The 27,661-nt window shown below is 38.5% G+C and overlaps 1 protein-coding gene across 3 annotated transcripts in view; it reads left to right on the plus strand.

The window, feature by feature from the left end:
- Positions 1-27,661, plus strand: part of LOC122789412 (cystatin-2-like) — a 240,861-nt gene that overhangs the window by 58,070 nt on the left and 155,130 nt on the right. Inside the window, exon 1 of one of the 3 annotated variants that reach the window (XM_044056866.1) lies at positions 5,395-5,485. The exons of the other annotated variants lie outside the window; for them this stretch is intronic. The gene's annotated coding sequence lies outside the window, so the exon portion shown is untranslated. Of the gene's footprint in view, positions 1-5,394; positions 5,486-27,661 lie in introns of those variants that run through there. 3 annotated transcript variants of the gene reach the window in all.

Genomic DNA, 27,661 nt, shown 5'->3' on the forward strand with positions numbered 1-27,661 from the left:
ATATATATATATATATTAATTTCTAAATCTATATACATGTATATTAATATATATGCACATATATATATATATATATATATATATATATATATATACACATACATATGCCTAAATTGACACATATATGTGTCTACACCTATATGTCTACATATACACAGCATGTTACATGTGTGTACGCAGATATATATCTATGTAGGTATATACAGACATAGTTATATATATATTAGCAGGTACATAAATCTATATAGGTATAAATGACCATACATCTGTAGATAGCAATGGCAGATTAACAAATACACATATGTCCACATGCACCATTAATTGGGTTGAGAGGCCCCACACACTATACGTCTTGTACGAATAGGCATCCCCCCCCACAGCCAAACACATGGCTGACCTTAATGTCACATGTATGGGTATGGCTTTGCACCCCAGCCTCTCAGCTAATTTACATCTGTTACCCCTGTATGGTTGATATTGTGATATATAGTAGAGCCACTATAAAAAAAAAAAAAAACTCCACTTTGCCCATACTCAGAACCACCTCTACACAGGATACAAGTTGCAAACACACACGCACACACACCTTCCATCTCTGGTAGTTATACACCTACCTAACTAGTTTATTACACTACAGCACTATGCAGTTATAGTACGTGCCATGGACATTACTGAAGTACTTCGTCCCCAAAGGTGTATTTCACATTGAATTACATCAGCAGGATTACCAAAGAAGGCCATTTCAACTGTATTGCAAGTAACTAGCCTAAAATGCATTGCTCCCTACACAGAGAGTGAGACACACACAAAACATCCACAACTGACATGTGTGGATATAGAATCACTGACCAAGTTGTATATCACACTACAGCATGTAGCAGTTATAGGTCGCACCACAGGGATTACTACAGACCTTTTTCCACAAGGTTGTATTTCACAATGAATGACATCAGCAGGATTGCCAAAGTAGGGTATTTGAAATGTACTGAATTCTAAGGAGTGTGAGTACCCTAAAAAGCATTGCTCTCTACTCAATCAAAGACAGACGGAGACACACAGACACACAGATTCACCCACACACACTTGTCAAGTCTGGGGTTGGAACATCTACCTAACTACATTATCACACTACAGCAGTACGCCATTACAGGACACACTATGGAGCTTACCCAGAGGTGTACTGCACCCTTCCCAGAGGTGTATGTCTAGGTGAGTGACATCAGCAGCCTTCCCAAAGATGAGTTTATGATTTGTACAGAGTGTGAGCAGCCTAAAAAGCATTGCTTTCTACCCAGTCACACACACACACACACACACACACACACACACACACACACATTCACAGTTACTAGGTCTGGGATTAAAACACCTACCTAACTACTTTATCACACTACAGAAGTACGCAGTTAAATAATGCACTATAGAGATTGCTGGGTTATGACTTTCCCAGAAGTGTATTTCTAGGTGAGTGACATCAGCAGCCTTGCCAAAGCTGAATATATGATTTGTACGGAGTGTGAGTAGCCTAAAAAGCATTGCTGTCTACTCAGACACACACATACACACACAAACACACACTCACACAATTGCCAAGTCTGGGGTTAGAACTCCTACCTAACTAGTTTATCACTACAGCAGTACACAGTTAAGGGACCCGCCATGAAGATTACTAAGCTACAGCTCTCCCAAAGGTGTATTACTCATGGGATGACCTCAGCAGGCTTGCCATAATACGGCTATGGGGGGGCGGTGTGTACATGGGCCATAACCCATTCATGTAGGGGTTGACATGCCACATGCGGGCACACATGGGGTCATATGTCACAGGTACGTGTATACAGCTACTAGATGACTACTTCCTTGTACAGTCATGTTGCACAGCTGGCATGTGCACCACATAGTCTGTCATGCTGACAGATACTGGTGGCTAGTATCTGCAGTGAGTGACATCTGTACCTCATGTGTTTAGTGCCCTTTGGCTGTGTGCTGGGTGGGACAGGCCCGGATGGCTCCTTGTCACGGTCACCCTCTTCCATACATCTATGTCCATCTACCTTTGGCTTATGATAGTGTGTTGTCCTTACATATGTGTCTGTATTCCTATCCACTGTGTGTGAAAGGCAGGAGTGGTGCATACTGACATGTGTCTGCACTAAGTACTGCGACTGCCAAATATGTCTGGTCCACTGGAGTTTGCAGACATGGCCTTCATGTGTTTAAGTGTGTGAGCATGCCCAGTATGACCTTTCAGTATGTTGTTGACTGACATTGCCTTCATTCCTCTAAATGTGTGAGCATGCCCAGTATGGCCATCTGTATTGCATGTGTGGTTCAAGTCCAGGTAGTGTGTACTGCAATGCTGCCCTTTATGTTGTACACCAACAGGTAGCATGCTGTGTCTGCAGGGTATCAATCGGTCATTTGGCATTGACTGTTGCTGCATTTCTGCATAGCGGGGGGACACCTGACTGTTTCTACATTTTTACACAGGAGTGGGGGGGGGGGCACACCCGACTGTTACTATAAGTGTACGTAGGATGGGGGGGCACACCTGACAATGTACACATTTGCTAGGCCTGTAATGGTATGTCAGGTACTCCATTTCCATCTGTAGTCTTACCTATCGTGCTGGCTAGAGGCATGCCAGTGTACTACAGATCTTAGCTTTAATTACCTACATATTAGTTTCTGACTTCATAGTCTTCACAACTTACATCCAACTGCCTGGCCTGCTGTAGTCTGTCTGTGTAGGCCTGGGGGAGGGGTTACCCATAGGGCTCATTCAGTGGCCATAGTACAACATTTGTTTGTGTTTGTCTACACCTGTTCTGCTGACTGAAATTGTTGTTGGGTATGTGCACCTTCCTGACTGGCATGTGTGGGTCTTATGGACACACATGTCACTCAGCCCATTTCCTGCAGTGGATTTTGTCACCCTGTGTAGTAATGGCTACTATGGTGACTCCAGTATGTATTACAGATGTCATGGTGCCACTATGGGTGTCTACTGTCTGCTGCCATGACATTCGGCTACCCATTTCCCTTCTGTGCTCACAGCCATACCATAGCTACAGATAACAACACATTCTACTCCATTTGGCAATTGGTAGGTTGATTGACTTACCCTGAGGGTGTGCCAGACTTGAGGATGGTGCTGGAGGGCTGCCTATGTCAGATGCACATAGTTCACTCCCTATACATGGTTGAGCACAGGAAGTGTCATATCCCTTTTGCTATCTGTGTGAGTCAGAGAGGTGCCATTCCCTGGGTCCCTACTGTGTCAGTACATATGCTATGCATTGCCTCTTTGCCAAGGCCAGGCCATACTGGGTACGCCTCCTTCTGCCTACTGGGTCAGGCTCAGGTTTTTCCTCCTCCGAGTCACTCTGTGCCTGTACAGGCCTTGACACTGGTGGGGGGGCTGTGTGCTGTGTGGCCCTGCCCCATGCTGTTCCTGCTGTATATAATTTATATTATATTATTTGTAACAAGAAGTAGTGAATGACCAAATCAATTAAGGGAAAGTGAGGTGACTTCATTAAAATGTCCTTAATGCTGACTATTCACCAACACTGCAAAAATAAAACTTCATATAGGCTATTCTTATAATGGAAGCCCCTGTGGTACAGCGGTAGCATTGTTGCCTCACAGCAAGAGGTTCTCCAGTTCGATTCATGGCTGGAGTGCCTTCTGTGTGGAGTCTGCATGTTCTCCCCACGGTCTAGTGGCCTCCGAAAGACATGCGTGAATGGGTGTGCTTTCGCTGAAGGTTGGGCGTCAGGCTGGCAACTTGGCACCATAAAACATCTACTGCCAATCATTAATGGACCAGAGTTCCGCTGTGGCGACCCCTAACTGGGAAAAGCCGAAAAGACAAATAACAACATAGGCTATTCTTATAATAGTAATAATACAGCATCATATAGATACTTAGCATTGTTAAGTAAAGGTTAGTGATGATTACATTTCCTGTATTTTTAAAACAAACTTCTTTACATCACACTCTATTTCATCTTTTGTTTAGAGACAAATAATTCATTATGTGTTATATTGTAACCATTCATTTTGCATCTTTGTATTATTTCTTTACTTCTGCAAGGTTTTCTTAACTTGCTGTTGTTTTGTAAACAATCTCAGTTGGAGTGTAGCCACCTTAGATATTTTACATATAATAGAGAAATTCCAACAAATTTTGTAATAGAGAAGCAAGTTACATATTCATTAAGGAAAGGAATCTTGGCATTAACTAGGTTGCATTGATGTAACCATGCTTGCAGTTTTTAAGTTTACCACCAGAGACATTAAAAAGACGCTGTCCGGTTCGATTCTCAGCTAGAGCGTCTTCTGCGTGGAAACATGCATGAATGGGCGTACCTTCGTTGAAGGTTGTGCATCAGGGCTGGTAACTCGGCATGTAAAAATCAACTACCAATCATTAGCGAACCGGAGTTCTGCTGGGGCAACCCCTAACTGGGAAAAGCTGAAAGACACAACAACAACCAGAGACATTAAAGGTCAACTCACCTTTATTCACCTCATAAAAGACAGGTGATTCTTAGAAGTTTTCCTTGCTAAAGATTCTTACAGTCATAATAAAAGCTCCTATATAGCCAAAATCTGCCAACTGGACTGGACCTGAGGAAACTATCTTAGTGCCGCTATCTACAATATCATAATCACATTTAACAATGTGCTTATTCATCCTAAGAGCTGTCAGCAAAAGATTCTGAGAAGTACTGTTTTGACAGTGGCATCCAGGACCATCTCACATATGTTCCTGTCCCCATAGTAATGAGGCATGTGATTTTCTTTGTTGTTGTTTTTGCATGTAACTGCCTTAATGTCTAAAATTAGCAGAGCTACAACTTTTTTGATTGTAACTGCCTTAATGTCTACAATTAGCAGAGCTATAACACCTTCTAGTCAAAAATGTTATTAGATGACACCCATATAAACCCTCTAGTCTTATGCAGCAATATGAAAAAGCTGTTAACCAGATTCTGCTGTACAAATACTCTGACCTTGTCTTCAGTCTAATAGAACTTCCTTGGCACTGAAGCTTGAGTGTACAGTTATAACAAAATGTTCTCAAAAGCTTGCAGTTTGATGTCTTCAAGTATTACATAATCAGGAAACACTACTAGAGACTTTAAATTGTGTGTATATTTGTGTTTCTAAGTCTAGACTGATTTAGGCTTATACTTGCTTTAATTTAAATTAGTAATCATATTAAACTGTTATTATCCAATTTCTAAACATCAGCTTGAAAACAGTAACTTTTTATATGAATAAAAGAATCTAACTTACTTAAATGCAGCAGTTCAAGTGTTTTCAGCTTTAATTAGTTAGTTTGAAGCTAAGGGTGCATCTCCAATACTGCTCCCTACACTTCCTGTATGGTGCAACATAGCAGAATGGATCAACAACTTCCAAAAGCCTTAGGGAAGACAAGGCAGTTTAAAAACAGGTTGAGGGTCATCTCAAGGTAAGAAGAAGCTTCACCTTGAATTTAAACAACATTATTTGAGTAAAAAATTGTTTAGTGAGATAAAAAGGGGAAAAATAAAGTAAAAAAAATGGTTCCATGTTTACTAGTGGATGTTTCCCAGTTTTATACAGTCTAGCAGATACTCTAACATTAACAAAACATTAAATTGAGCATTTACATTTAAATAAATGAAAAACACAGATTATCTAATGTGATTAAGTTATTGTGACACTTTATATTATGTAGTTGGTTAAACAAGCTTCATTAGTATTTTAATAAAAATGTATACATGTATGCGGCATGGAGCCCTCCCCCCAATTCACTTAAAGAAGCAGCTGCACATACTGGATTTACCAACAGTGCCTTGTTTGGAAATCAACTCAGTTTTGTTTTTGTTTTCTTTTCTTTTTGGCTATAAATCATCTCAGTATGAAATGAGATTAAACTTTTTTAAGCAATTCCTTAATATTATTGCTGTAAGTTGAACTATTTGCTCTGTGTGTTAAGTGATATTTAAACAGCATTAATTACCATAATGGTGCAGTATGAGTTTAAAGACATTAATCACTAACAAAAAAAAGAACAAGATTTGATTATTTATTCACCAGTTGATTCTTTGAGAGATTAATTTGTTGTGGCAGCTGAAGTCTCAGTTTTTGTTGCTTCTTTTTGACATAATTTCATGTATTTTTCTCAGACGTTCTCTTTAAAGAAGACAGGACAACGTCTGTATCCTGAGATTGTTGTTAGGTTACTGTTTGTTATAAAGGAGATGGCTTCATCCAGGTTATTAAAAATTCTTGTACCAGAAGAATGGTGCATTTTGATTTTTGCTTGATACAATATTTGGGCTCTGATGTCGTTTTGTTTCAGATATTTAACCAGAGGCCAACATGTCTTCCTCATTTCCAGAATTCTTGCAGAGTAGTCAGTGTCAAATCTGATGGGGTGTTGGTTAAATTTTAATGGGGCTTTCCTCCAAGCTGTTTTTAACACTAGTTCCTTATCAAGATAATAGAGGACTTTTACAACAGTAGATCTCGGTTTTGCTGTGGGGGATGGGGGCACTGGCTTACTAATTGCTCTATGAGATCTTTCTATACCAAATCAGAGCCCTTCTTGCAAGTCCAAAATTTTGGGAATCCATTTATTGAAAAATAAAATCATGTTCTCACCTTCTGTTTTCTCTGGCATTCCGAAAATTTGAATATTGCATCTTCTCTCCCGATTTTCAAGATTATCAATTTCATTCATTAGCCATGTTTTTTGTTTGAGAAGAAAGTCTGTGTGCAGTTCATCCTCCCTTAATCTTCCATGTACATCGGTTATAGCTGTCTCCGTATCCATTATTTTATTTTGATATTGTTAAAAAAGGTCTGTAAAACCTCAGTTTGTTTAGAACTATTCTTATTTAAATTCTTCAGCTTTTGTTGGAAGTCATCTATCTTCAGCGATAGTATCTATAGAATAGAAGACACCAGCTGTAGTTTTTTTCCTCAGTGTGGCATCAGATTGTGAAGACTTGGAGCTGCTCATTTTCCTTCAAGTTTAGTCTCAAATAATTTGACAGAAATTGTTTGGAATAAAATCTTCAAAGTTTGCAAAGTTAAGGGTTAGACTATTAGTAACTAGATTTTATAAAATGTTTTTTATATATATATATATATATATATATATATATATATATATATATTAGTCTAATTCATGTCTATTGTATTAATTTTATAGAACTCAGAAAAAGTGCTGTGCTTAGCTGGCCATCTAGACTCTTACCCCCCCCCCCCGACTACCACTTCTGATATCCAGCTAATTAAAATTACTGCAGCTAGGTGCAATCAACCGTTGGATACCATTCATCAGGCTATTACACTCTGACAATAAGAACTAAAAACAATGAGTGATGGCTTCTTCCCGCACCAAGAACATAACAGCTTTCAAAATAAAGAAATATTTTAAACTGTAGCAAACTGTCTGCTACACTGTAGCAAACAGTTGGTACAGTTTAGACCACACTGGGAGAGCAACAGAGCTCAGGTTTGACAGCAAATGCAATAACAGCTTTTAAAAGCTGGTATGCATTAAGGAGTGATTGGGATCAGCCAACTGTGCCCCCTAACACTTTGTGCCAGGTAGAGGTCCCCCTTCACCCCACCCTAGCTACACTTCTGATATTAATTATGTTTTATAATAAACTGATCACACAGTCTTTGATATGTTGTTATTGTATTGGGTTTAGGGAAGGGTTTCCTGATGACAGTGAGTAATGCATAGCAGCAAATCATGCCATCCTCTTAACAATTTCTGTGGGGAATGTCTCTCAATAGTTTAATTAATCTACCTACTCACTTGTATGTTTGCATTTTGCAAATAGACAGACCAAATTTTATTACACTCTTGTCACCTAATTTTGCAATCATTTCCGTATAATAGCCTGAAAGAACTGAAGCAAATCTAATTATTCTGTAGCAATTTTTAGTTAAATTTCAAGAGAAACTTCTTCAGCTGTTCAGTATAACTAAAAAAACTGTAAAACTAGACTTTATGAACATCTATCATCTGTTCGAGTCCTTGAATGTATCACTTATTCTCATATTACAGTTCCTTAATGTAGGTTCATAGTCCAAATATTTTCTTTTGTTGCACTCCTCTTTTTCTGAAGTTCCCTGATTTTTGTTTGTGATTTTCCATGTTCACATTCTAAAACCTATGGCTGTGCCGAGTGTGCTTTTACAGAATTTGACAGTTGTTCAAATTGGGAATTTATATTTAAAATACTTTCATTTATTTGGCTAGCATCTGCAATTAAAATGTCAAGTACTGTTATTTTTTCAGTTAAAAATGTAATATTGTCTCGAATTTTATCTGCCCATACTAGAGACAGCAGGAGGTTACCCTGTAAGTCTATTTCACTTTCTTAAGGTACAGCCAAGGGACTTGCTTTTTATTAAAGCAAAACATATGTAAAAGACCCAGATGACAAAATATGTGTATCCATTAGCATTACATTTGTTTTAAGCTTACATGGAACTGGAAATGAACATGAAAAATAAAAAATACAGAACTTTTTAAACTACTTTTGTAGTTGCTGCTTCCTTAATTTAAGTGTGACACAAAACTCTTAATAAATTGAAGCAGCAAAAACTGATTAATCCTGAATAGAGACATGATTTGGCATTAGCTTAGTGGGCAGATTTATTAGTTGTAGCTCCCAGTCAGCCTTAAAGAAAGTTATCTGGTATAAGTGACTCAAAAGAGCAAGTTAGGTATTTATGAATGTTATGGTTGGCTAGGAAAATAAAGCAAGAGCCCAAAAATCAAAAAAGAAGAACCTCTCACCAGAGCGTACATGCAAGTATCAGGTGGCTGTAATTAAAATGGCTTGTTAAAATGTGTTAAGTGAAGGGAAAACACAAAACATCCCACTAGAATCATAGACATCCGTGAGCTTAATGTTAGAAAGGGTAACTAGCACAGACAAAAAGTTGAATAATTATTTTGCCAGAATAGAGATTTGGATGATAGAGACAGATACAGTTCTATCTCAATATTCAGATGCACTAATGGATCTCCATAAGGACATCAAGCAAGCACATGTGATGATTTCAGATAATCAAGCTACAACTGAGCAAGTGAAGCAAAAAATCTTAGAATCAGAGGACAGAGCATGCAATAAAAATTTAAAGATGGCCGGCATACATGGAAAGAGGGAAGGAAGAGAGCCAGTAGCATTTGTGTGAACTGTGCTGAATGAGTTGTCAGGCATTCCTGCAGAGGACTTGTTAACAGAGAAGGCCTGTTAATTACATTCACAGGGATTATCACTGACTGGAAAGTGCATAGGACAGATGATTGATTGCTATCTACTACCAGAAAAAGAAAAAATATCATCTATACTGGCAGCTGTACAGAAGATAATACTGAGGAGATGAAAATATCTTTATGAAGCAGGATTACTACAGAAATGTACAAAAAGAGGAAAACTTTTGTCCTAGCCATTGCATTCTGCAAGATTAAGAAGCTGGCATTTAAAATGTATCCTGCCTATTTTAAGGTGACATACCCAACAGGAGTGAAGACATATTTAGAGCTATATGAAGCAACGAGGCTTTGACTGAATGGTTGAAAGTTGGAGCCTTGACAACACTCAGTCTGGAGGCAGCCAGGCTGTGGAAGAAAGATAAAACTGAAGGAATAAACTTTGGGCATTTTAAATGAAAATGAATGCAGTTGTTTTCTTAGTGTGATTGTAATTTTCTCACTGTTCCCCTCCCCTCTCTCATTTTATTTATTTATTTACTGTTTCTTTATTTTTTGTCTTTTCACATGCTTGTTAGGAAAAAATAAATGAAATCCTCTACGTGATGTTTGAGAAATTTTTGAGTTACTGATGGTAATATTAATCGTGCATTATGGATACTATTGGGAATGGATTTTATTTTTGCTGTATATTAAAGATAGGCTTTAATTGTTTCTACTATTTTATTAGATGGAGGATATGTCATGTGATATTGCTGCTGCCCCATAGGTAAATGTGGATTCTCACAGTGGAAACCTTGAAAGCTGCTTTCCACCATATACAATTATAAATTTCCTTAATAAGAATCAAAGGAGAAAATATGAACAAAAATGATAAGACTAACTAGGGTCGATGCTATACCTCAAGCAGATGTGAATTTGACCTATAGATATGCCACTCAGTTTTGGGAGTTTCAAATTTTAAGACCTAAATGTCTCCACAATTATGTTTACATTAAAAAAGGCATTCAGACATTTTCCCAAAATCTGTTAACACTTTTTTGAGATATTAAGGAAATAACAGAGGAGCATGGACACATTGTTTGGGGAGAGGGAATTGGCAAAAGTTTGTGGCTAGGAAATAGTTGGCTCTCTTTTGTTATATTCTTTTAGTGTATAGCTCCTGATAGGACTTTTCAAATGCACAAGAAAGCCTTACTGAGTACAGTTATTGTGGCTGCAAAAAAATGAAAGAGGTTAGACCCTACACTAATCAAAAAAAGTTAATTCAGTAATCAAATATATGTATTTCTACTGTAAGCCAAAATTGTTCAGCAACACAATGTCATGTGGGCCCAGGGTGAAAATTCATCACCCCTACAGAACTTCAGACAAAAGAGAGAACAAAGGCTCAGAAGGGAAAGGGGAGGGAAAACAGTGAATAATGATCGCACAAGCTGAAATTCTAATAGTTTAATGATTGCTTAGAGGTGCAACAGCTGGGATTGCAGCAGTTAATGATGTTAGGTCTGAAGACATCACATAATGCAGAGGATGTAACAAAAGGATGTCTAGGTAGTAATAAACACAATTTAGACTCTTTTAGGAAACTATGTGAACAAAATATGATTAATTTAGGTAAGTTGTAGGTTATTATTAGTATTTAATTGTGCTATGAGTATGATATAATTGTTTAAATGTATGTAAAGGTTATATAAGATTTTTTAGTGTTAGTCAATTGAATGTGAAATTTCAAATTTGCATTTCCAGGAAAAAAGGGTAACGTTTTAGAGGGTATATTGATCTGATAATGATTACTTACAGCTAGTCCTCAACACACTTAACGGGAATTTGCAACATGCATGTGGTTTGCGGTGCTTTGGGATGTACCTCATTACATATATCAAACAGCTTGAAAGAACACAAATGCTTGTTATATATTATAAAACCCAAAATGATTACCTGAGACTGATTAATTAACTTATTTAAAATCAAATTTGTTTAGCAGAAAATAGTTGGCTCTCTTTTGTTATATTCTTTTAGTGTATAGCTCTTGATAGGACTTTTCAGCAGCATTTGTTTAACTCAAATCAGTATGCCTGTTTTGTATTGATACTAGCAGACCTTATTCAAATCCAGCCAGGGATGTGTAAAAAAAAAAAAAAAAAAAAAAACAGGAAAAACACAAAAATATGAAAAATACTACCAGAGTCTATGCATACAGATATGATGAAACAGGACAATATAGTTTTACACAAACAAATGTGAAAGAGTATTAATACAATAAAAAGATCTTAACATGTCAAAACTGCACTTGATGAATATGCTATATTTATAGTATTTAGAAAAGAGGTAGAAATTCAGTGTGAGAGCTCGCCAGTGATACTGTAGATTTCAAACATATGTACTAACTAATAAATATGTAAACCAGCTGTTATTGTGAACAATATCCACTTAATTGCAAGAAAGTGTCATTTTATACAAAGTAAAAAGTAGAGCAAACTAATAACAGAAAAGTAGTGCTCTAATCTAACAGGTAAACAGGGTAGGTGATAATGCTAACAAAATATGTATAGGTTCCACGTACTAAGTAGACACACACTGAAACAAATGCCTATGTCCTAGAAATGCAGCAACATAAAAGTACAGCATTCTGGCTTCACTGATACAGATAGGCAGTTATAGCACAGATTTTTAAACAGACATTCAATAAAGTACATTATACAATGACCCCCCATTAATATTCAAAAAAACGTGCATGCTGATTGGTCAGCATGCACGTCATAAATCAGAGTTATAGTAATGGAAAAAGGTCCGGTCGCCCAGACTTTTTCCATTACTATAACTCTTTTTTTTTTACAGTAACGGAGAATGCAAGATCTCCGTTGCTTCACACTGTCTAGCTATGTTAAACGAGTTTAACATAGCGCGACAGCATTAAAAAAAGCAACGGGCATTCTCCGTTGCTTTTTTTAATGCTGTCTTGCTATGTTAAATGAGTTTAACATAGCAAGACAGTTTGTAAAAAGCAATGGAGATATTGCTTTCTCCGTTGCTTTTTACAAACTGTTTCACTATATTAAATGTTTAACATAGCAAGACAGCTTTAAAAAAAGCAATGGCTCCGTTGCTTTTTTTTAAAGCTGTCTCGCTATGTTAAACCCATTTAACATAGAGAAACAATTTGTAAAAAGCAACGGAGATATTGCTTTCTCAGTTGTTTTTGCCCACAGCTCTGATGTACTGTGTAGGCATACGCATGCGCAGTACATCAGAACTGCCGCAGAATACCAGACAACTGCGGAAGGGCAGCAAGGAGGCATTATACAATGCCATTATTTAAGAAAATTAATTTTTTTTTTCTTAAATAATGTCATTGTATAATAGCAATAACCCACGCCTGGGTGTGGGTAATGCTGGATTTACCCACAGTTGGCTTTGTTTGGTCACTCGGGCTTCGCCCTCGTGACCAAACCACGCCAACTGTGGGTAAATCCAGCATTACCCACACCCAGGCATGGGTTATTGCTATATGAACAGACATGAAATAATATACATTATCAATTACACATACATTTGCTAATTAGATTATATTCATATGAAAGTAGAGGCAACTATTACAGTATAAAATATACTTATGCATTAATAGATGTTGAACATTTTAGCAATAGCCCATGTCTGGGTATGGGCTAGTGTGGTTTTCTAATGAGGGTGAAGCCTGAGTGATCAAGCAAAGCTAGCTGTGAGTAAATCCTGTGATATCCACATCCAGGAGGGGGTTAGTGCTGGTATATAATGACATTTTGTTAAGAAAGACATTGTCCACCTTTCTTAAATAATGTAAATGAATAATGGTGCTGTGGTGTTTTCCGCCTTACATATTGTTTTCTGATGTACTGCACATGCCTATGGGATGTGTGTTGCTATACTTGTACAGTGAATCACTGAAGAAGAGACAATTCCTGTAGCAGATAGTCTCCTTGTGTAGGTGTCATCTTCTGCCTTTTTTTTTTTTTGTGAATCACTAATATATGGCTCTGTATGAATCATCAATGGTTTATCAGAAAGTATATAATAAAAATATAAGGAAAATAAGGGATGCTTTGCTACCTCTGGACATTTGAGTGGCAATGTTAAGGGAAGTTTGATCGATCCTGGTATCATTAAATATTCCTTTAAAATGTTAACAGTTTAGCAGAACATCATGAGTTTTCTTTTATTTTGGTATATCCCTCTTAAAATATCTGAATAGAGCTTTGCTTAGCATATCACTATGGAAAGTCTATCTGCTTTATGATACTTTAGCGGTCAGACTTGTTTCTGTTGGACATGCATGATTTACAGTGCATGCACTGGTTGGGCTATCCAATCAGTATACCTGTTTTGGAATGCTAATGAGGCAATATTGTATAATTAGCATTTAAAGGGGTGTATTAGTGGTTTGATCCAATAGATAATAGGTTATGGGATTAGTGCTTAGAAATTAAAAGGAGTGGAGGTGAGCAGAGGGACTAGGTAGGGCAGAAAATGTTAATATTGTAGGAAAGAGGTAAGGAGTAAACCGGTTCAGAGACAATTTTATATTTATATATATATATATATATATATATATATATATATATATATATATATATATATATATATAATTTATAGCTATCATAAGGTTTATAGTAGAAGTATCTAGAGGCAGAGGGTGGGCAGCATTGAAAGTAATGTATAGAGCTGGAAATACTAGAAAAACTATTCGTGCATTGGTGAAGACAGGTTGTGAGGTACAGGATTATGAATGAAGAGAAATGGTTTGATGATTTGGCAATCTGAGGATACCAGTGGCATTTATCATGAAGATGAACAGGAGCAGATATGTTCATCTGATAGATGACATTTTAATTGTGTTTTAAATAAGTTTGCATTCAGAATGAATTTCAGTGGCAGTGGGATGTGGTTTGGTCGTTTAGCTACACTATTTGAATATGGAGAGTCATCTGCATTCTTAGATGATTTGGTTATAGTGATGAGTGATTTAGTGTGTAAAATTGCATTGAAGAAATAGTATTGTATTAATTTGTTAAAGGCTTGGCAATTCTCTTGCTTAAAGAGATGTCTGTGTGTTGTAGTTTGCCAAGAAAGAGACAATGATGTATTGTACTTACCAGCTTAATTCGCTGAGAGCTATGCAATGGTGTGCTCTACTGTTATATTTTACTGCAAAGTTGGCTATTCTATTATAGCATTGCTCAAGTTTGTACAGTTGCAAGACTTGAAGGTTAGTGAACATCATGGCAGCATAGAGTAGAGATGGCAGTAAGAAAGTAGAGGCTATACATCTTCTGGCTACGTTGGTGAGGCTGATTTTTACTCTGTATAATGTACATAGTTTTTAATGCGTTTTTTAACACTTGTGATATGTGGTGATTAAATTTCAAATGGTCATTTATGATGACACCCAGTACTTTTGTATGGTTTATTTGTCCTTTCATGGTTTTGTTGGCAGATACAATAGTATATAGTGTTGCTTTGGTAGAGTTGTGTTTTGGGGTGAACAGTAGCAATTTATTTTTTATGGTTTAGAAGTAGTTGTGAATGATTTAGTCGTGCTTCAATTGATAAGAAATATTGGATGTTGCAGTGGTGCAGTAGTTTAAGTTGTCACCTAACAGTAAGATGTTTTTCTGTTTGAGTCTTTGCTGGCATGCCTTCTGTGCAGAGTCTGCATGTCCTCCCTGCATTCACGTGGGCTTCCTCTGGGTACTCCAGTTTCCTCACACATTCCAAAGACTTGTCTAGAGCATTTCTCCCCAGGCCTTCGCTGAAAATAGGCTCTGTCCTAGTCGGACTTTCTCAGTCAGCAAATGTTAAATAAATAAATATTGTTGGGTAAGGTCTTGGTGTTTACAGAGGAATTCGGAAAAGCAGATTTGGATCGAGACATCAGCATATTGAAGTAGGGTAGCATTTTTTGTAGTAGAGTAGAGGTCATTAATGAATATGTTGAAAAGTATGGGGCCTAGTATAAATTCTTGTTGGGTACCAATTGTTACTGGCAAGAAGGTAGAGAAATCATTTTTCTATTTCACTGCTTGTACTCTGTTTGTAAGGTAACTATAGAACCACTGCAGAGAAGAGTTGGTGAATCCTAAGGATGAGAGTTTATGTTAGAGTTTCTTGTGGGATACAGTATCAAAGCTTTTAATAAGTCTGGGAAGGTGGTAGAGACATGGCTTCCAGAATTTTAGTAGGTGTTGACAGTATTAACAAAATTCAGCAAAGCAGAAATTGCAGTATGATGAGAAAGAAATCATTGTTGGGTTAAAGATAGTAGCTGGTTATCTATTAGATAATTTGTAAGTTGCATATGAATGCATTTTTCTAATACTTTCGATAGGAGAGATAAAATAGCAACTGGTAATTGGCCTGTAGTTTGAAAGATCTGTACTAATTCCACCCTTGTGCTGTGGAAGAATGATTAATGTTTTCCATAGCACTGGAACTTTATTTTCAGATATGATTGCAAAACAGTAATCAGAATGACTTATAAATATGGTGAGCTTCACAGCAGAGCAGCTGCATGACTTTAGTATAACTGCAGAATACAAATCTTTAAAATCATAAGTATAAGTTTCAATCATGAAAAGTTTGTACAGTTGCTTAAAATGACTGAACACTTAACAAATGTCCAGCAATGTCCAGCAATGCAAAGTGTTCAATCAAAACCATGCAGAACACATCAGCTGTTATTCTTTTTATCATTGTTGCCTGTGCGGCACTAAAATAATCCCTTACATTGCTTTCAGGAGCTATATCAAGAGCACTAGCTCATGAGCGAAAGTGAAAAAAAATTAAGCAATGCAGCATTAGTCAACATGACAGTTTTATTGCTAACTATAAAAATTGAAACAATGACTCTACCACTGTAACTGGTGCTGCACTGTGTCACAGTGTTACTTGCTGTGGAGTTCTTCTGTAATACAAGTCAAAAGCTGCATTAATGCACCTGTTTTTTTATCAAATCTCTTCAATTGCAGATTGATCTGCTGAACAAATGTGTTATATATGCACATTTGACTACAAGTCAACAATAAAAAACACTGGATTTAGATGGTAAGCTTAGCAAAGTACTTCCTAAGTGCACCTAAGTGATGTGAGGAGCTTTATAGGAAAATAATAAGCCATTCAGCCAGACGATGCATTCACTGTAAGTTACATTCCGATTATTGGCCATCTTGCTATGACAGGCATAGTGCCATTAGCATGGCAATATGATAGGTGAAGCAGACAGTTCATGTTACGGGAAGGAAACACCTCAAAGAAGAAGAATAAAACTTCTGTGCACTTTCAGTAAAGTTCAGATTGATGAATCTATGATGAAACCTAATGTAGATTTTGTTAAACAGCTAACAACTTCCCTAAAAGATTCCATTTTTATATTCAATAATAAATCTCAATGAAGGAAGTGGAAGTTACATTCCTCTTTGCTAGAGTAAACATGGAGAAGTAAATAAAGCTAAAAAGTTAGTGAAAATTGGAAAAGAATACCTCACTAACTGACATAAACATGTATACAAAACAAAAAAGTTAATTTAAACTGTAAAGGATACAGACTCAAGACTGTCTGTTCATACAGCTATGAACTCCACAATTGTTTTGTGTCATGCACAAATTTATAAACTCCACAGCTGCCACATCTTGTTTTCAGACTGAATAAGCCATTATACAACGACCCCCTATTAATATTCAAAAACGTGCCCACTGATTGGTCAGCGTGCATATTGTAAATCAGAGTTATAGTAATGGAAAAAGGTCCGGTCGCCCGGACTTTTTCCATTACTATAACTCTCTTTTTTTACAGCAACGGAGAATGCAAGATCTCCATTGCTTCACACTGTCTCGCTATGTTAAACTCCTTTAACATATTGAGACAGTTTGTAAAAAGCAACGGAGATCTTGCTTTCTCCATTACTTTTGCCCACAGCTCTGATGTACTGCGTAGGTATACGCATGCGCAGTACATCAGAACTGCCACAGAATACCAGACAGCTGTGGAAGGGCATCAAGGAGGCATTATACAATGCCATTATTTAAGAAGAGTAATTTTTTTCTTAAATAATGTCATTTTATAATAACAATAACCCACTTCTGGGTGTGGGTAATGCTGGATTTACCCACGGTTGGCTTTGTTTGGCCACTCGGGCTTCGCCCTCGTGACCAAACCACACCAACCATGGGTAAATCCAGCATTACCCACACCCAGGCGTGGGTTATTGCTATATTTTACTTGCCTCAGCTGTAACAGCTCTCTGTACATTCTTAACCTAAAAGATGTTTCTTCTTCCTCAGGTTTGCCTAAGGAGGTTGCCGAGGTTGTGACTAAAAAGTACAGAGAAATCAACTCACTTACTCAACTGGCAAATGTGTATTATGTGTGGATGTGATGTGTATGTACATGAGTGAGTATGTGTGCCTATCTATATCTATATCTATATTTATATCTATAGCTATATATCATATTTCTCTCTTTCTACACACACACACACACACACACTTATGTTTTTTTTCATAAACTCTACAGTTCTATTAGCGAACTTCCCAAGGTATACCAGGGAGCAAATTTTCCCATGTCCTCCCATTTGTACAAACAAATTACCATAGATATCACTATATCATCATTTACATTTATGATAATTTAAATATATGCAGGGGGCTTTGCCTCCTGAAGCCCCCATGCAAATGTATTTTATTAAATTGAGATTGCTAACTTTCCAATGCCTGATACATACAGGTTCATAGGGGTTTATTAGGCTAATGACCACAAGGGACATTTTAAGTCTAACCATGCATCCCAAATCTCTGACAAATTCTGGTACTCTTGATAAGTGTAAGCAGGGGCTTGAGAGATTAAACATTTACAGGTTGGCTGTGTCTATTAGAGACATATTTGCCAAGCTAGAGATAAATGTCCTATTCCCCATCCAGTTGTTCAAGTTACACATGAATTGGGTTAGGGAGGAACTCGGTTTAATATGGATAGGGAGCCTGTTCCAGAGATGGGGTAGTCTCTGGGCTACATACCTGTTTTTCCAGCAGGTCCTGTTTGTATCACAGGCAAGGTTTAAGTCTTTAAAATGGGTAATTCTGGTGCTGTTTGTTTTGTGGATATGCAGGAGGTCCATCAGAGTGGTGTCTGACAATGCCATGTATGCCAGGCATAGATCTCCCCTCAAAAGCCTGTAGGAGACTAAATACAGGGATAGGGCTTTGAGGCAGTATGCACATGACGTTTTACTTATGTTCTATATTCTTTTAGTGAGGAACCTCTGTGGACATTCCATTTGTTGGATATGCCTGGTTCAGTACATACCAAAGGTGGCATTGTACTCCATGACAGGTCTCATGAATGCCAAATACAGTGGGGCAATGACTTATTTGGACCTAGATGCCATACCTTTGTTTGTAAGTTGTGCAAAACAGAATGATTTTGTCACTACTGTAGACATGTGATGGTCAAAGGTTAGATTACTGTCTATGTGTGTCCCTAAGTCACTGACTACTGGGCCAACTTTAAGGGGTGTGTTGTCAGTGTGATAGATATCAGGGGTGGATGACTTCCTGAAGGATGCTGTTATGCATTTCTTGGCATTTAGTTTTAGTCAATGGCTCTGATGCTTCAGTTGTTTGTATGTGTCAGCCCTGCCTGGAAAACATTTGTGTCAGTGTGGGATTCAATGACCGATCCTAATTTGAATCATCTGCAGATTTATTCAGCCAGAGACCAGTGACATTGGCCTTGACTTCAGAGAAGCAAATGCCAAAAAGGAGTGGCCAAAGACCAATCACTGTGACTGGCCTCTTTGTAGAGGTGGACTCCCTAATTCTAACTTCCTGGGACCTGTCTGTGAACCAGTTGGCTATCAACTGGGTGACATAGGGATCTGTAGCTAACCTCTTGAGTTTGTCAACAATGCCCAAATGGCGTATTGTGCCAAATGCCTTGGCTAGGTGAAAGTAGGCAGTGTGAATCATTTTGCCCTCATCCATTGCTTTGGTGACCTTCTCAAAAAAATCCACCAGGATGAGTAGGCATGACCTGCCCCTGACGAAACCAAACTGGGTGGAGTCCAGTGTCAGGAAGTTTACTATATCACTATTGATCATTTCCATGATAATTCTTTCCATGGCTTTACATATAAGACTAGTCAGACTTATGGGTCTGTAGTTTCCAGGATCTGTAGATGGCCCACCTTTGTGCAGTGTGATGACTGTTACTGTTCTTCATTCATGAGGCATGAAGCCTGTTTGGAGGCCACAGTTAAATACCTATTCCAGGGGGCCTGATAAATAATGTTTCATGCTATATATAAGGCATCCTGGGATATTGTCTGGGCCAACTGATGCAGTGTTCTTGGCCGTAGATAGAGCATTGAGGACCTGTTGCTTCGTGAGAGCAAGAGGAGCTATATTTGATTGTATTTCCTGAGAGAATGTTGAGGGGTAGAGAGGGGTGAAGTTGGAGCTGAATTTATCAGCCAGTAGGTTTGCTACATCTTTTGGCTCAGTATAGGTGGCTCCATTTACAATGAGCTCTGCACACAATTGTGTATTGCCTTTGATGCTGCGGACATAGCTAAATAATGCATTGTGGTTGTCCTTGGCCTGGGAGGCCAAACTGGCCTCAACTTTGGGTTTGGTAGATTTTTTTTGTCCTCTGAGTTGTTTGATTAGTTTGATGAGAGTATTTTTATCCTGCTAGGTACTGCACCTCCAAATTTTTGCCATAATTTTCTTACTTTTGTTATATAACCTATTGATTTTGTCAGAGTGGCTTGTTTTTTGACTTAGTTCTGTACTTCTTCCTGGTGGGTACAGCTTGCCTCTCTGCAGCTATCAACATGCTTATATAGGGTTTCTGTGAACGGTTCTGCATAGGCAGCAGTGTTCTCAAGGTTTATGGGGGGTTGAAATTTTGTCAGGTTATCGCTTAATTGCAGGAAGTTAGCCTTAGAATAGTTCCTGAATATTCCAGGTTTAGCTGGGGGTCCAGGTTTTATTTTTAGTTCAAATGAGACCATGTTATGGTCTGACCTTACCAGGGAAGGCATTACAGTAGGGGGTGTGCAGCACTCTCCTGTATTAGTGAGGACCAGATCCAGTATACTTACACCCCTGGTTGGTGCACTGACAATCTGGTCCAGGGAGTATGTTTACAAAATCCAGGAATCTCTGTGCCTGTAAATTTGGTGGTGTATAGGATAAGCTGCTGCTGTAGTTCCCATTATTTCAATGTATTAATGTACTATATTGATGTTTTATTATTTTGATGTACTCTACAAGTTTCGATTATGTTTTTTAATATACTATGTTACTGTATTATACTGGAGCTTTTCTCCCCGGGCCTCCACTGAAAAAGGACTCTGGCTGGACTTTTCTGGTAAACAAATGTTCAATAAATAATAGTGGGGTAATTAAAGGCACCCATCAATATGGTATTGGTTTGGATAGTGAGTGTTTCCAATAAGTTTAAATACGTGGTACGTGTTTTCTGGGTCATATAGGGGGACCTGTAGCTTGCAAGGAAATGGTATTAGATTTTGCCTATGATGATTTGAACATGGAGCAGCTCAAGTGCATTGTTCTGTTTGACCACCTGTCCTGCTGGCGGTGACTGTTGTTGGGTATGTTAACTCCCCTGACTGGCATAGGTGAGTCACTTACCTTGTGGGTGTCCCAGTATTGAGGGTGGTGCTGCAGGGCTGCCTATGTTGGATGCACATAGTACACTCCCTACACATGGGTGAGCACAGGTAGTGTCATGTTTGGCATCCCTTTTACTGTATGTGAGAGTCAGAGAGAGAGAGAGGTGTTATTCCCTGGGTCCCTCCTGTGTCAGTGTATGTGCTATGCATTGCCTCTTTGCCATGGCATACTGGGCACACCTCCTTCTGCCTACTAAGGCAGGCTCAGGTTGTTCCTCCTGTGAGTCACTCTGTGCCTGTGCAGGCCCTGGCAATGGTGGGGGGCTGTGTGGCCCTGCCCTGTGCTGTTCCTGCTGCAGCTGTTTCTGCAGGATCATATTGTGTAGAATGGCACATACGAGAACAATTTGGATACATGTAACTGGTGAGTACTGCAAGGCTCCACCAAATGTGTCCAGGCTCTGGAACTGTGACTTGAGCATCCCAAACACATGCTCTACTATAATTCTGGTCTGTGCGTGTGCCTCATTATGGAGTTCTTATTCGGGTGTGTGCATTTCTGATGGGTGTCATCAGCCACGGATCCAGTGCGTATCCAGCATCCCCCACTAGGTGACCATGAGGGATGTCCCCATTGGCAAATCTCTGGTACAGCTGTGTCAGATGCCAGATGTGGGAATTGTGATAGCTTCCCGGGCAGCCAGCACACACGTTCATTATGCCCCGGGCATTGCACATGACCTGGCAGTTGATGGAGGGGAAGCCCTTGTGATTGATGTAGACCCTACTCCGCTCACCAGGTGGTGCTTTGATGCATATGTGCGTGCAGTCTAGAGCACCCACTACCTCAGGGTATTCTGCAATTCGGTGGAACAGTTGCATATCGCTGGCCAACACCTCACGGGTGTTGGGGAAATATACGTGCTCACCAACATGTGCTGAGATGGCATCCAGGAACAGGAGGAGTACCCTTGATGCTGATGCCTGTGAGATCCCCATCATATCCCCAGTTGGCCTTTGGAAGGTACCTGTGGCTAGTATTCTTAGGCCTACACATACCTTGGTATCCAATGGGATGGGTTCCCCTCTGTTAGTTCTGTGTGTCAGGCATGGCCAGCACAGCTCAACAATTTGCTGTAGGAGGTCCCTGTCCACCCTATAGCACTCCAATATCTCCAGCTCATGTAGCCCCTGGTAGGTTACCCTGGGTATGTACACTCTTCTCCGTCTCCTCACTGTGGGTTGGTCGACAGCATTTACATCATCACCACCTCAGCCTCTTCCACAAGTTGTTGTATGATAGCTATTGCAGCCTCTATCATTTTGCTATTGTGAGTGCTAAACGTTCCCTGCTTGTTTACACCGGTGGTGTAGAGTGTGGGAAAAACCAGAGGGGAAGGTATTTGCATAGTTTATAGTAGTGTATTTGGTGGGCTGGTCTGCTGCCTGTGTAATTGGCTGATTCTGATACATTTCACCTGCCAGCTATGCTAGTTCTCCAAGATTACCTTCCTACTGCTGTTTTCCCTTCCCATTGCCTTCATGTTAAAGCCCAGGGGCACGCTGTGCAAACAGAGTGCTTAAATGTGCACAGAGTTGCTATTTCCTGGTTTAACTTATTTTTTAAACCTTTAAAATCTGGGCAATGTACAGAGTGCTAGGCAGAGTCAGACACACACCCTTGCTTAGCTAGGAGCAAACCTGAGCCACAGGGCTCCAATCCGCTTACTGTATGCTTGACACCCCCCATGATGTCAGCTAACTCCTGGGCTTGCACCAAGCTATTTCTACTCTTACACTGTTGGGACCTGACTAGCATACTGGTGAAAACTAGGATTCACTATCATTCCCCTCATTTGTATAGGATTGCCTGCTAATGCATAGTTACATGTCTCACACTGAGCCTCCCCCCTTAGCAACCACTACTCACTGATCATGTTGTCTTCTGGCTGCCATTGACTTGTATGGCAGAATAGTAATTTTAGTTAGAATGCTTATTTTAGGTTTATTTTGTTATTCCCCCCCCCCGATCCCATCTGTGAGCCGCTGCCCTACACTTAAACAGCCGAGATCGGCTAAAAAAAATAAAAGTTGATTAAGCTGTCACGGCTCCATTTTGGATTTTGCAGAAATGTACTCTGTTACTAACCGAGTACATTTCTGCAGTTTGCACTAGTCCTGCATGGCCAGTTGCAAGCTTCCTGGATCACAAATTCACCTAATTTGCATGGATTTCTCAGGGCTTAGTCCATGCAGGTCCAGGAGTGTCCGTGCCCACCCCTGCAGCCTGTTCCTGGATCGCACGGCAGACATATTGCCTGCTAAAGCTCCTGCACTGATCCTGCACACCATGCAAGGCATACAAAATCCAGGGGAGTGACTTTGCCAGTGAACCTTTCTGAAGTATTTCAAAGGAAAATGCTTGAGACAGAAAATAAATCACTGGAAGACAGATGACTAGAAAAATCAGTAGTACATGGACTTAAAGCACTCTAGTGCTGGGAGATGGAGATGATCAGGCAGACCAGCAGTGCCAAAATTGGAGAATAAATAGGAAACTATAAATCAATCATATTTATGAAATATGGCTTTGCAAGAAAAAAAAAGTGGCTGAGAAAAAAACTGGACTTTTGTTGAATTTGTTAAATGTGCAGGTGGACTATAAAGCATATACTTCACATTATGTCATTAATGTATAGAAGGACATTACAGAAAAGAAAGAAACAACTGTACGTGAAACAATTTTTGTTCATATTAGAATTTGCATAAAACATTTCATGGTGTAAACTCCATATATTGCAAAGCAATTTTCTATATTGTGCAGTCAGGGGTATTTTAAATGTGTGTGTGAGTGTGGAGTCTTTTCCATGACTGTTGATTGTGTTAAAGATATTAATGTAAAAAAGTACTTTTTTACTTTAAACAAATATATTCTTTACAGTATAACAGGAGAAAAAAGACTGGCTATAGGTTTTATAATATAATAGGAGAAGAAAGGAGTGAACAAAAGCAAGTTTAAATTAATATGCTATTATCTTGAAAAGAAATAGGAGGATGTGAATTTGACAAAGAAAGGATTTCATGGTGGAAATTCAGGAGAATATATGGAACAAAGTAAAAGGGGAGCAATATTACTGACTGCTAGCAGGGACAGCCTTAGGTCAACTGGTGCCCTAGGAGAAATTGCTCAGTGATACCACCCCACTGCCCCCCCCCCACACACACACACACATCACATCATACCTATACCATCCAGATTACTTTTTCTTTCTTTTTCTCAGAGTTTTTCTTACTCATTTTTTTCTGCTGCATTTCTTCATTCAACACATTTTAAGTAGACAAGACTGCTATGTGAGCTGAAGTATGAGGACTGCAAGACACCACATGGGTATTTTTAGATGTTTTTTTTGCTTGGTGCACTTTACATTTTTTTACAAGCTTTACATGTAATAATGGCCTGAGCAAAAGTCATGGAACCACTGCATTGAGGAATTGGTGAGGCCTAAGGATGAGAGTTTATGTAAAAGTTTCTTCTGGGAGACAGTATCAACACTTTTAATAAGTCTGTTATAAAACTTTGTGTTCATTTTCTGTGAATCCTTGGCATAGACCCCAACTGACCAAGCCTACACTAATAACTGGAGCGAAAATAATTGGATTGAACTGAGGTTCTGGAGGCAACAAGGCACCCAGAAGCCATGGTGGTTCTAGATGCTCTAAGGCACATTTTTTTTATTTTTTATTTTTTTAATAATTTTTTCATGCATTGATGGCTTGTAGAAAAATCATGACAAAGGGAAAAATGAGTCATGGTCTTCAGCACTTGTTTTGTTCCCTGAATCCTTTCAAGCTCCACTAACTGTCCAAGACTACACTGGAATAAAATAGTGAGGCAGGAGTCTTGGGGATGTAAGGCCCCCAGAATAAAATAGTGAGGCAGGAGTCTTGGAGCTGTAAGGCCCCCCAGAAGCCATGGGAGTTCCAGATGCTCTGAGGTGCATTTTATAGTTATTTTTTAAAGAAGTTTTTCATTCAGTGATGGTCTGCACAAAAATTCTGATTAAGAGAAGAAATGTACAGTCTTGCTTTACAACTTTGGGTTTTCCCTAAATCCTTTCAGCACACTCTGACCAAGACTACAGTATAAAAACCCTAAATTCTTGCAATACACCTGAACTGACCAAGACTACACTACAACTAAATTAAGCCAAGGGTTCAGGGGGATCAGAGACCACTAGGCACTAGAAGCCATGGGGTTATAGAAGTTCTGAGGTGAGCTTTTTTTCCAAATTTTTTGATTCAATGATGGCTTGAAAAAAAATCATAGATAAGGAAAGAAATGTGATCAGACTTTTTTATTTCATGGAAGAAATTAGTTGTATCCAAGGCTTACTTTCAAGATTAACCACATAGCAATGCACAATAAACATAAAAGATGAATGCATGTGATGATGTGCATATCTGGAAATACCAGCCTTCGTGTGATACCTTAAAAAAAAGTAGTCACTTTCTGTGTATCCTTGTCTGGCCTTAAAGTTTAATGAAAATTAAGGTGTGTGTGTGTGTGTGTGTGTGTGTGTGTGTGTGTGTGTGTGTGTGTGTGTGTGTGTGTGTGTGTATATATATATATATATATATATATATATATATATATATATATATATATATACACATATATATACATATATATATATATATATATATATACATACATACATACATACAATCTATGGATCTAGGACTTTTGATCAAAAGTCAGAATCCAAAACCACCGAACACACTTTAACGAAAGTGCTTTCATCGGAAAAGCACTTTCGTTGAAGTATGTTAAAAAAAAACACACACAAAATCTACTTGAATGCAGGGGGGCAAGCCACCCTGCACACCCCCCACTTTAATATTCTCACTCCATGGTTGCACTACAGTGGGGGAAAAGGGAATTTTCCCTTATCACACTGTAGTACGACCAGAACAACAAGCATACTTACGTGAAAGTGCTGCTTCGGTGAAAAGCACTTTTGCGCAAGTATGCTCACCAATTTGGGATTCGGTGAAAGATGAAGTCGAGCATCTGTACTGATCCTATATATATATATATATATATATATATATATATATATATATATATATATCTGTATGTGTGTGTACATACACATACACACACATATGCAGCATTCCTCTTCACCCCAACCCACAAAAGACTGCCACCTTATGTGTACCCCTCTGATATCAGACTTGGACATAACTGAAAAAAAAACAGATTTGCTGCCAGACATATATAAACAGAATATGCTGTTACCTTCCTCCAACCTGCAGATGCATCTAAAATTTGATTGTAATGAAAATGAGAAAATTTTAAAATATGTCTACAGTAATGCTTCCAACTTACACCGCTCCTGAACAAGTTTAGGGATCCCCTGTGCAATCCTCTGACATTTGTGAAGAAAGATAAAGAAATGATCACACTGTCCCTACTCCAATGCAAATAATGGTTTCCAAGTTTTGGAAGGAAAGATAAAAAAATGTCATCATCCCCAACTCCCCACACAAGGTACAATGACCTTCTGTGTACACCTCTGAGCTGGACTAATTTTACACTAGGTGGGATTCGGGGTACAGGCCACTACAAAGTCCATGTCAAAATCCACTTAACCTTGGTATGTGGGGCTACCAGCACCCCAGAAGCTGTTGATATACTGCAATGTATTCTAACCCTTTGAGAAATGACTGTAAACTGAGCAAGAGACAGCAGGATTACTTTCATCCCGACAACCCCATCATGCAGTTATAGCCATATCTATGTATAATTCAGATGTCAGATGGTGATGCAAGAAGATAACTACCTTGCAATTGGAATGCAGCTCACATTTTTTCAAACAGTTGCCACAAATTAAAATATTCCAAGTTGCTTTAGATAACTCACTCTAGTCCTGCAAATCTAGAATAATCAGCAAGTAGCTAATCTTTGTCTCCACAGACAGCTCTAGCAATTATATCTACTCTGTCTGTGCATATCAAGTGACAAGTTAAGAAGTCTATAGTATTTCTCACAAATGCACACTAGTCCTGCAAAGCCAGATTGTAACGATTGGTTAAAACTGAACAAATGACAAGGGTGTCAAGTTACTTTCAAACAGCCAACCTCAGCCCCATAACTCTTAACCTCTTACTCATCCAGAATCAGGAACAAATTCAAGCATAATCAGGACATATTTTTAAAATATGAACATTATTAACATGAGAGTTATGAAATTAAGATAATGTGAAATAATATATTTTGAAGGAAAAGAAGTGTATAACATGAATTATTGTCATTATTTATTAAATGTAATTGAAGAAGCGTATAACATGAATTATTGTCATTATTTATTAAATGTAATCCACCACCTTTTCTCCCAAAATTCAGAGACATTTGAGAGCTTTGCCCAACCGAACCAGCAGTTACAGTCATAAGGTCTGAAGTTTGATGTTTACTAGCCCAGTCCAAATAGACAAGTCGCCACACATTATAGTATTCTAAGTTGTTCCACAAAAATCAAAAATCCATAAATATTGTTAGAAAACTCTAGTACATCACTGCCAGTATCACAACAACAATAATGATTAATAATAATAACAACACTGAACGCAGTGATTGTTTCTGTCTCACACCATTCCCATCAGCTGTCCAGAATTCATTAATCAAGTTGCCCCTCATAACTACTTAAATATTCAGCATCCAAGCAGTAAAGCCAGACTTTAAAAAGGC

The sequence above is a fragment of the Protopterus annectens genome, chromosome 1.part2 (assembly GCF_019279795.1).
Source record: "Protopterus annectens isolate FY-2018-M chromosome 1.part2, PAN1.0, whole genome shotgun sequence".
Taxonomy (NCBI): domain Eukaryota; kingdom Metazoa; phylum Chordata; order Ceratodontiformes; family Protopteridae; genus Protopterus; species Protopterus annectens.